This window comes from Platalea leucorodia (assembly GCF_965183815.1).
Source record: "Platalea leucorodia genome assembly, chromosome: 3".
In the NCBI taxonomy this organism is placed as follows: domain Eukaryota; kingdom Metazoa; phylum Chordata; class Aves; order Pelecaniformes; family Threskiornithidae; genus Platalea; species Platalea leucorodia.
The window spans coordinates 7,120,304-7,131,163 of NC_138825.1; positions in this window are offsets into that span (position 1 = coordinate 7,120,304).

Below are 10,860 nucleotides of genomic sequence, written 5' to 3' on the forward strand. Positions count from 1 at the left end.
GGCTGCACGATGATCACAATGTTTGCAGTACGACATCCTCTACTTAAGAGCATGACTTAATCATGTTGCTGCTGTCTTTTGCATAGTTGGGGCTAGGCGATACAATGGATATCTGGCTCTCATAACTAGAACCTGTCAGCAGTTATTGGCATATGCCTTAAACCTCCATGAAGCTTTGGTTTTTCTAGCAGTCCCAGACATCCAGCTATTGCCTAGGAAGCAGCAGGGTCTTGGTGCCACCTTTTACCCTTCCCAGAACTCTCCCAGCAGCAACTTTTTTAACAAAGGACTTGGCCAACAGGACCATGCAATTGCTGCGGATGTATTAAGGGTTGTCTAAGGCAAACCAGGCTTTGTGTTGTCCGAAGCAGACGGGATGGTGAAGTTTCTGCTGAGCCCTGCATTTGCCATCTTTAATAGGAGATGTTTCATGAAAGACTCTCAGCTGTAATGGACTTAATCTTTGTGTGAACCAGACCTCACCTGACCTCCATTTGAAACCTCTGGTACTTTTCCATTATCACATACTTAGAGCAAATCAGGTTTTTTTAGCCAGTGCATTTATAAAGATTATGCAGGCTACATCACCATTTTAGAAAGGCTTATCATTGCGCATTTATTTTTCTTCTCTCCTTCTAATTAGCATTTGGCCAAGGAAAGCTCCAGTTCCACTTCTAATACTACTTGTTCCTGCGTGACCAGCTAAGAAATACTTCACGTGTCATTACGTCGTTATCTTCACCCTAAATGTCCCTCTTATGGATGAAAGGGCCCCTCCTGGTAACTGATCCCCATGCATCCTGACAAGTCCGTCAATCCTGCTCTGCAGAGCATGTGTCCACCCCAGATACCTGATGACAAACGAACGATGATTGATATTCCTTTCATAGCCTGCAACAGCAGCCATTAACTCTGCTGGAGTTGTTCTGTCGCACTAAAGACTACTGGGAGGATGGTTTGCAAGTCTTTTATATCTAAAACACAGCTATTTATATTCTGAATACTGTACAGGAATGATGGGAAGTGAATCATCAAAGATGTTTTGATTACATGAATAAGATTCAATTTCAAGTTTATCCTAATGATGCAAATATCCTTCCCTGGAGATGCATGCATAGTCTCCTGCCACACTGGCAGCTGTACACAGTAGGGCTTTGCCCCTTTCAGATCTGGCTAATTAAAGAGAAGGACCTGGTCGGTAATTTGGTGGGAGACCTCCAAGACAAATTTGGCATAAGGGAGAGAGTGGTCACTTTTACTTATTACATCATGGATTTTTCTATCTGAATTCATACCAAACCTGCAGATCACACTGTCCAGGAAGGAAGTCACACCTCGGCCAGCTGGAGCTGTCGCCCATGGGCAGAGGTGGCTTACGTTGGCCAGGCTTTTGCGCTTCTTTCTGCTCTGCTTTCTGCTCTGCTCCTACTGTCTTTTATCATTTTCCACCTCAGTTTCCCACTTGCAAAACACCAGCTGAGCAACCACAGCCCAGCCTGGGAAGGAAAATCCATGGCGAGGAGCTGGGGACGGGGAGTCCTGGGGCCACCCCAAGGTGCACCACGCTGCCTCCCGACTCGGACGCTGAAGATCTGGGTGGGTTTTCTGCAAGACGACGCTTCCCAGCACTGATGCCCCGTTTTAAGTGTTACTTTAGACAGGTATGTGCTGCCTCCCTCCAGTCCTGCTTGCGACGGGACAAGATTTTACTCCTCGTATTGCAGTGTTGCAGAAGCTGATGAGAAGCTGAGATGTTTCAATCTAGAGCTGGTGACTGTAGGCACGGTACTTGTACAGCAGATGCTAGCTGATGGCATTCATTACTATTATTTATTACACTCTTTGCAATAAATTAATAAGACCCCACTATCAGAAAAGATCAAAAATAGGCTACTTCAACATGCGGTAGGACGAATACTTGTGGGGAAATCTGGAGGAAAGCGAAAGAGATGCACAAGATTGCTAGAGGAGCTTCTCCTTCCCCCACCACCTATAAATAGCCTCGCGCTGGGAGCTTCAGGAGAGGTCTTTAATTAAACAGAATGGTTTATAATTGTCATGGTTTAACCTCAGCCGGCAACTAAGCACCACGCAGCCACTCGCTCACTCCCCCCTGGTGGGGTGGGGGAGAGAATTGGAAGAGTAAAAATGAGAAAACTCGTAGGTTGAGATAAAGACAGTTTAATAGGTAAAGCAAAAGCTGTGAAATGCAAGCAAAGCAAAACAAGGAATTCATTTGCTACTTCCCATCAGCAGGCAGACGTTCAGCTATCTCTAGGAAAGCAGGGCTCCATCATGCCTAATGGTTACTTGGGAAGACAAAACATCGTAACTCCAAACGCGTCCCCCCCTTCCTTCTTCTTCCCCCAGCTTTATCTGCTGAGCATGATGTCATATGGTGTGGCATAGCCCTTTGGTCAGTTGGGGTCACCTGTCCCGGCTGTGTCCTCTCCCAGCTTCTTGTGCACCCCCAGCTGCTCGCTGGTGGGGTGGGGTGAGAGGCAGAAAAGGCCTTGACTCTGTGTAAGCACTGCTCAGCAGTAACTAAAACATCCCTGTGTTATCAGCACTGTTTCCACCACAAATCCAAAACATAGCCTCATACTAGCTACTCTGAAGAAAATTCACTCTATCACAGCCAAAAGTAGCACATTCTCCACCCATTATTCCATACCATTTATGTCATGCTCAGGTGCCACACTATCCAATACATCGTCATTAACCACCACCCCCCTTCCCATCCTTTGATAAAATACACAGATATCATTCCTTAAGTCTATGGACTGTCCCTGTGAAATGTCTGTAAAATGTCCATAAATGTCCACAAATGCCCACTGAGTTCATTTAGTCCATCAAAACCATAAGCCTGGAGACATTGATGCCCTCACCTGGTATTTTCTGCCATTGTCCTGGATCTCAGTCATCTTTAAGCCTTAAAAATTTTAAGGTACTTCCAACAGAAACAAGGAATGGCAGCTAACTCTCATTTTCCATGTGTTTCCAGGTGGGGCACACCTATATCCTGCATATATAGTGGGAAGCTAGCTTGAAATGCAGTCTTTTTCATGCAAGCAAAACACCTGTGATGAACCATTTCCTACCAGTCCCATGCTAGGTCCAAGATTCAAATCAATGGCATTTCTACATATGAGGAAACATTTCCATTGAATGTGGGTTTTTTTCCTCTTATAGTTTCACTCCTTTTGTCAGCACACTTACCTATAGCAAATACTTCATTTTATTCTTATAAATAGGCACCATTGTTTTCAAGAGGAATGGATGGTTCCTACAGCACAGCCATCTGCTGCTCGTTGCAGGCTGATAGCAACCCACTGTTTTTAAACACAACTGCAGCTACGAGTACGTAACACCTGAAAGCGCGTTGACTAGCACCCCATCCCTTTTCCTCCTCTTTTCCTCTAGCAATTTTTGACACGCTCTTCCAAATCCATGCTTCCTCCTGCCCCCGCGTCGGTTTTTCCCATTTATGTCTCTTTGTAGACTAAGAAGTGTTGTCTCAAAATCCGTGCTGTGCTCGTGTGGAGGTGACCTGGCAGCAAGCAGAGATGCAAAGATGCATGTGTGATAGTGGGGGGACAAAAACAAGAGCCCCCTGATTTGGGAGGAGAAGTCCCAAACTGCCATGGGTGGTTTTATACCTATTCAGGACATTTGTTGTCCTTCATTGGGTGTTTTTCTCGTTTGTCCCCCTCCTACTATAAAGTTCTGATTGCAAATAATAATTTAGTAAAGAACTATATAATTTTTTATTATTATTTATTTTATTTTATTAAAAACAAAGCAAAACAAATATGCATTTCTGTGGAAGCATCTTCTTTACCATGCAGGCTGCCGCAGGTTGATTAGCCCAGTTTCATGCTAAGAAAAGCTGTGCTGGTGGGAACGTTCTTTCACCTGCCTGCAGGAAAAAAAAAATCCATTTTTTTTTTTTTTTTACTTGGAGAATTGAAAATCAATGTTAGTTTACTGGCTGGAGCTTAGCTACAGCAAAACTTGGGCCAAAATCTCTGCAGGTGTAAAGTGGTACAGCTGCTCTGGCTGGAGGGCGCTCGTGCCAGCTGAGCCAGCTGGGTTTTATTGCTTATTTGATCAAATTAAAGGATATTCACGTCTCACGTCAATTCTGACAAAGCGATTTGCAAGCAGGAGCATTAAAGATGGTAAAAAGTCATGCATACACCCACATATTATTTGGTATGGTAAAAAAAAAAAAAAAATCAGGCTTGCATTGTCAGCACAGCATCCCCGGGCTGTTACTGACCCTAAGACCTGTCCTGCTCCCAGTGAGGTCAAACTGGGCTGTTATTCGCATGGTGTGAGCAGTGGTCACCCTAAAAACTGAGAGGGACCCCAGTGTTTGCACCAGCAAAGAGCCTGCCCCATCACCTCCAGCAGTCCTGTAAAATCCTGGGAGCACATCGCTCGTGGGGACCGGGTAGCGTAAGTGATGGGATACGGTCCTGACGGAGGAGGGATGTTGCCTGTGGGTATCAGTCCGCTCAAAGACCGTGGTGATCTTTATTAACACAGTTTCTCATGCCTCTGCAGAAAACCAGCTCAATTTCTTCCACTAAACCCAGATGAGCAAACTAGACTTTTCATCGTATCCTTGCAAAACCAAATAAAAATTGCAATATATCTGCCTGCAGGTGATGAATACAATTATATCCCCCTCTCCTTTTTTTCCTCTCCCAAAGAAAAAAGCATCTTTCACTGCAGAAAAACCTGTCCTTCATTTAGCGAAGCCAGCAGCTGTCAGGAGAGGAAAGACGCAGATTGACAGGGGAAAGAAACAGCAAAAGAGCTCCCAGAACACGGTACAAAAAAAAATAATCTTAAGATGTTGACCTCGCACAGAAGTGTGTAAAATCAAAGAAAAAACAGCAATATAATGTCCTGGTTATTTCCTAAATGGGAGTACTGTATACACTGCACGTTATCCCACTCTGAGAGCCTGCACTTATATTTTTCTTGTGATTTTTCCTCCAGAACAGGACATCTGGCATGTTTAGAGGTTAGTCCCCTTATTTCTGAAACCCCTGCCCTTTTTTTTTTCCCCCATCTCCTTTCTTGATCGTATTATGGTCTGGTTTTATCAGATTACTTCGGGCTTGGTAATTCGCAAGGGCACCGTCACAGTTGCGTTACATTTGTGACCTGCATGAGAAATCACATACTGTATCATTAAAACCCAAATAATTTTAAAAAAAAGTAATAATTTCTTCCATCTCCTCTCCTTGAGTTCACATAGTCTTTGAATTTTTCCTCCCCTTTAATATTCTTTCTGTCTATAATCCAGTTCACTTCCAGACCCTGCTGTTCAGCTGTTACTGAAACGTCTTCTTCAGAAACACCGAGCGGGGAAATGTTGATTTGTTTTGATCTCAGGGGAAATAATGTAACTCGGTGACAAGCCCACCAACAGCAACTCTTAATACACAGCTAGACAACTTGCAGAGAAATCACCTTGCTGTTAGGCTGCGTACACAAATTTAATTGCATTTAATTCTTGAACGCTGATACAACTCGTTTCAGCTGTAGGAATAATGGGGTATTTTGTTGGTTCACTGGCTGAACCAAAGGAGACCAGAAGAAAAAGAAACCCCATAAACTGTTTGGTTTCATTTTCAGGTTCTTTAATCCTCTTTGCTACGTGGCCTTTTAAAACTCTTTTTGTTGTTTTTATTATGAAATCGACAAAAAAATGTAGTTTCAAAATGAAAAGTTGAAACGTTTCATGCAGATACTTCCTAAAGATAATTCAGGTGGGGGAAAAAGGGCTAAAACACAGCATTTGGGCATACCTCCAATTAGGCTTTCAGCTAACTTCTGCCCAAACCTGCACCGTTTCGGCTGTCAATGTGCATTTTGCCAGGCAGAACTGGAGCAGGCACAAACGCGAGGCCAACCCGCACCAAAACGACCTTTTTCTCCCCCATAATCACACTGCACTTCTCACACTGGTATTCTTACAAATGCTGAATTTTCAGACTCTGTGGCCTCTCAGGGTACTAATGTGACCATGCTGGGAAGAGCTTTCCTACAAGCGGTAACTTCCTCACAAAACGGGACTATTCCTTCCAGTAGTGACTCTAGAAACGTGCAGGGTTTGGCTGGGATTGACGTGCACTTTACCAGTTTACCGGGCTACCTGCTGGCCAGCCAGCTTTCCTAAAGCAAAGTATTTATTCAGAACAAAAGCATTTCAGAGGAAAAACTATTAGAGCAGCAACACGATGCCCGCCTCACTCCGGAGGCGGTCACCCCTCTTCCAGCCAAGACCCAGCAGGCTGGTGGCACTGTCACCCGCCATGCACCAATGGTGCTATGATGGGACCATCACCTCCAAAGCATTTGCCATCCAGTGGCTTCCCAAATCAGGTCAAAGCATCCTCTGCCATCAGGGAATAAATCACGGATGGATTTGTTGCTGGCATTATTTCTGCATTTGGGGAATCGTAGTCATTACCCGGCAGTATATTTAGTTCCCATTTGAAGCTTCTTCTAGACTACCTACTGAGCTTGAAAGTTGTTAACCCAGACATCTCCAATGCCAGTTAATGTCAAGGGCTGAATGCCTTCTTCTTCCACAACATGTAATTGAAATGTTGACACTTCAACAGAACAGTCCTGAAATACCCCACCAGGGGTGCCGAGGTCTTCCCTGTACCTTGCTGTCCCCACATTGTTCCCGCTGCAGGCGACCACCCACCCTCCAGAGAGGGGCCGGGGGCCGTCAGGGAGGAGGTGCGGGAGCGGAGATGAGTGGAGGGGTGGAGGAGAGGAGCCGGGGGGAAATCCATCGTGGAGGATTTCAAGGGCCACGGTACAAAGATGTGAGCTGTCAGCCAGGTTCAGGGACCTTGGAGCAGCTTGCTATAAAACGAGACTAACAAATAAATAAACCCTGGATTTTAATTAACATGTTCTTTCATTCATGCACAAAATTAAAACCCCATCCATCCTCAATCAATCACCATCATCTCTTTTCTTTTTTTTTAATTAGGAGATTTTGCTATTCTAATTGTTACATTTGCCCATTTCCATCAAATCAAATCAAACTAATGACAGCCAGATGGTCACAGCTCTCAAGATGCCTCACTCAGGGCTAATCTATGCCCTCTGCTGTGCAGAGGAGCAGAGGGAGCCTGTCCTCTTCCTCCGGGCACTGAAAGGATGGGATTAAAAAATACATACTTGGTCAACAAGAGGCAAAGCCGGTGAATATCGCTGCGACCAGCTCTCCTCACAGAGCTGAGGTTGGATTATCCACCCTGTTCGTACGCTGTTGTCAAAGAGCATGCAAAGGGATGGATGGGGAAGAGCAAGCTAATGTCTCTGGAGCAGAAACAAGGTGCGTTTGATCTCTTCAGTCACTCTGAAGGATGTAAAGGCTCGTACATGCCCCCTGCCCGCACGCTCCCGGCGCGCTGTGTAGATGCTGTGTGCATCCTCTTGCACACCCTCTACCTCCTGCTTGGTCCGTAACCCGCGCACACGAAATTATCAAGGGCAAGATTTGTACCCATGTCTTTTGCTCCGCAGTAACAGACTCGAGATGTTGTTCCCGGCAGCTCCTGATAATACATGCATATTAATAATTACAGCATTTTATTTAAGAAGCAGTGGGTCAAACTGTTGTGATCACTTGAATGATACTTGAAAATTATTACAGGGTGCACCCATTGTAAGTTAGGATAATTAAGGCTGCTGTTATTAACACTCTGCCCTTCCCTACTGCCGGTTTAATTTCCTTGAACATTTTTATATCCTACTCCCCATCCTGCCTTGGGGTTTTTTAGTAAAATTCAATAACCATTTTCCTTTCTAATTTTTCTATTAAAGCACCATCTTATTTTGCCATCAGAGCTCAGCAACTCGTCTGCTGTTAGTGCTTCCCTCTGCCCGGGGCTGAAAGCCCAGCCAGAAACCAGGGGAGCTTGTGCAGCTCTTTCATCAGGTCCCGCAAGCAGCTGCTTACAGAGACCCTCCCAGCTAATAAGGGTCTCTCTGAGGACTTTGAGGCAGGCTTTAACACCCACGGATTTTACGAGGCTTGACTAGTCAAGCACTGGAGCAGACTTTCTGGAGTCATCTGTTGGCCTATTAGTTTTGCTGGATACTTTTTTCCTAACTTCACGCTGATAGATGCAGCAGGCACGTGCATCCAGAAGATACACCACTCAACCTATACATTGCCCCTGTGCAAAGCCAAGAGTCCTGGCTGAGGAGCGCTCGCCTCCCCAGTGCATGGGGCAGAGGCGTGCAGCCTCTCGGCACACCACCAGCACAGCTTACTGGGATGTGGGCACCCACGTACTGGGCAGGGCTCTGCCCGCACCTGCGCTGCACCCATGTCCAGCCCCGTGCCAGTTCATGGGTGCGCAGAGCCAAAAACCTGGGCAACACCTCCCCGATGGAGGAGGTTTTTTTAATTCTCTGTGTTCCCAAGGTCAGGAGGAAAACCACCCATCTGCCACCGCCATAGCCACCACCCGCAGCAGCCCGCCTTTAATGGGAAAACCTCAGCTTTCCATCTTTCCCTTTTTTGATGGACAGCCCTGTTAGGAAGGAAAAATCATGACCACGGACTGTGGTTCCTCAATCTTGGCTCCAAAAAAAATTGTGGCTCATTTTTTTATTTATATTTTTACTGACACAAGCAGAAGCTTGTTCACTGGGCATTCAGGCAATGCTGTCTCTGTAATTTCAATGATTGAGCCAAAGTTTCAAGTTAAGGGAAGCCTTCCTCCATACCTTTCAACCTCTGGGGACATTAAGGTTCTCTCTGAGATAACCCTTGAGCTCTGTCTCCAAAAGGCAATGCCGAAGAGCAGTTTTTGGGGGTTTTGGATCCCTTGGCTTGCATCAAATGCCTTAATCTGGCGTGTTTCAGAAGAGCAGATGCTCCCGCAGATATCGCAAGGGCTTCAGCTCTTTCTCAAGCTCTCAAGGTATGGCTAAAGACAGCAGGAATCAATATTCAGGCTGTTTAAAAGCAGGTATTGCTAGCAAGGATGTGATAGCATTTTCTCTGCCTTCAGGCTAGGCTGACCGCCTCAGTTAGAAACCGGCATCGGGAAGGCTCCCGTCATGCTTTTTTCCATGTCTTAAGCTATTGTACAAATCACAGTGGCCAACGCTTTCCCATCCAGACACTAAACCAAGTGGCACTGCACTCACAAAACAGAGAGGCAGCACTTGTGGCTGCCACTGGTATCACTGGCTCTTCTGAGACAGGCGAGGAAGGGTTAAAAGGCACCTGGGACTGTTGCACCTGGGGCCTAATGATGATGAGCTCCAGCTATAAAAGGCTGAAGGAGGAGCACAACTCTTGAAATGGAGACTAGGAGCTGCATCCTGGAGTAGCCTTGATACATAAAAAGCATACATCTGGTGGGAAAGGAGGTGTGAGAACTGACTGTGCTGCTGAAGGTAAGTGATTTGGGGGGGGGGGGGGGAAGAGTTGAGGTGCTGGTGCTAGGGTGTGGTGGAGAGGTGCTGGTGCATGTGGTGAGAGAGGTTGGACAGTCCTTGATAGAAGATGTTGGCTCTCAGATAGGAGTCAAAGATTCCTCTGCTAATATAACATTTTCCTCACTTGTGACGGACGCTGGTATCCACTAGTTCACGTATTTTTATTTTGGAAAGGTTAATGGCCATTTGGTTAAGCCTGAAGGGGTTTCTGCCCCAGCTTGTGGCAGGAGGGCAGAACTGGGAGAGATGAGGAAAATTGTCTGTACCAATACAGTAGACTGGCCATCAGTGCCTTCTAGCTGCAGTTTCATAGCCTGTGTGACCTGACCTTACAGGTCAAGGAGCAGACAAAATTCAACACCATCTACTATTAGTTAGTTAATACTTAACCCAAAAGTTGGGCTTGGCAGCCTCAATGGGCTACAGCTGTGCTGGAGATAATGGGTTTATCTTTGGGAGGCATCCAATGCCTGCATAAACCCAGGGGATGTGGTCACCCCCCTGGGGACATTTGGCATGGTGCTGAGCTGACTCCTCTGGCTCTGCTTCATGGAAGCCTCCTGTGGCCTTGGGATGCTGATGTATCTCCCTCTGGCTGGTCCTAGTTTGGGTGCCCACTTTCCAGCCTTTATAGCCGCAAAACACCTGGGCATTTAACCGCGTGTTGCAAGGATCTTGTCCTGCCTGCCAAAAGCTCACAGCAGCTGCCCAGGCTAATTTTACAACTCAGGTGTTTGCTTCTGATAGGCAACTCTTCATATTTTTACGACTAGACATTATTACATTGTTCTTTCATTTGATAACTGCTCCAGTAATGGCTTCCACTTGCAGTAAATCTCTTGCACTGTCTTTTTTCCCCCTATTAAACATAAGATGATAACCTTTGTGGGAGGCTGTGCACAGAAATTCAGTGAAGCTTTAAGAGGTTGGGGAGGAGGGGAGATGTGGAGGGGAAATGCGGTCAGCACTAGCAAAGTGCCTGGTGGGAAGATGCTTTTGGAGAAACTAATTATACCCTGGAGCACTTGGAAGAATCTACCCAGCATGCAAGTTGAACTGGAAAATGAATATTTAAATGGCTCTTCAAGTTAGTAAGTCTTTGGAAAGCGCTGCTCAATACCTGGAAAATATGCCTGCGACATGAGAACAGATGAGTCTGAATGTGACTCAACACAAATATTTGGCTTTATTTTACCACCTCCACAGAGCAGAACCTATCCAAGTTAAACGGCTTTGCAGACACCAACTAAAATACTTTGATCAGCTCTCCCCAACAGGCAGCTGGTTCAGCTTTTACCTTCCCCAGTAGCACAGCCCTTGGTTTGCAACAGGCAATGCTGGAGCTTGCCCAGAAACCTGGGC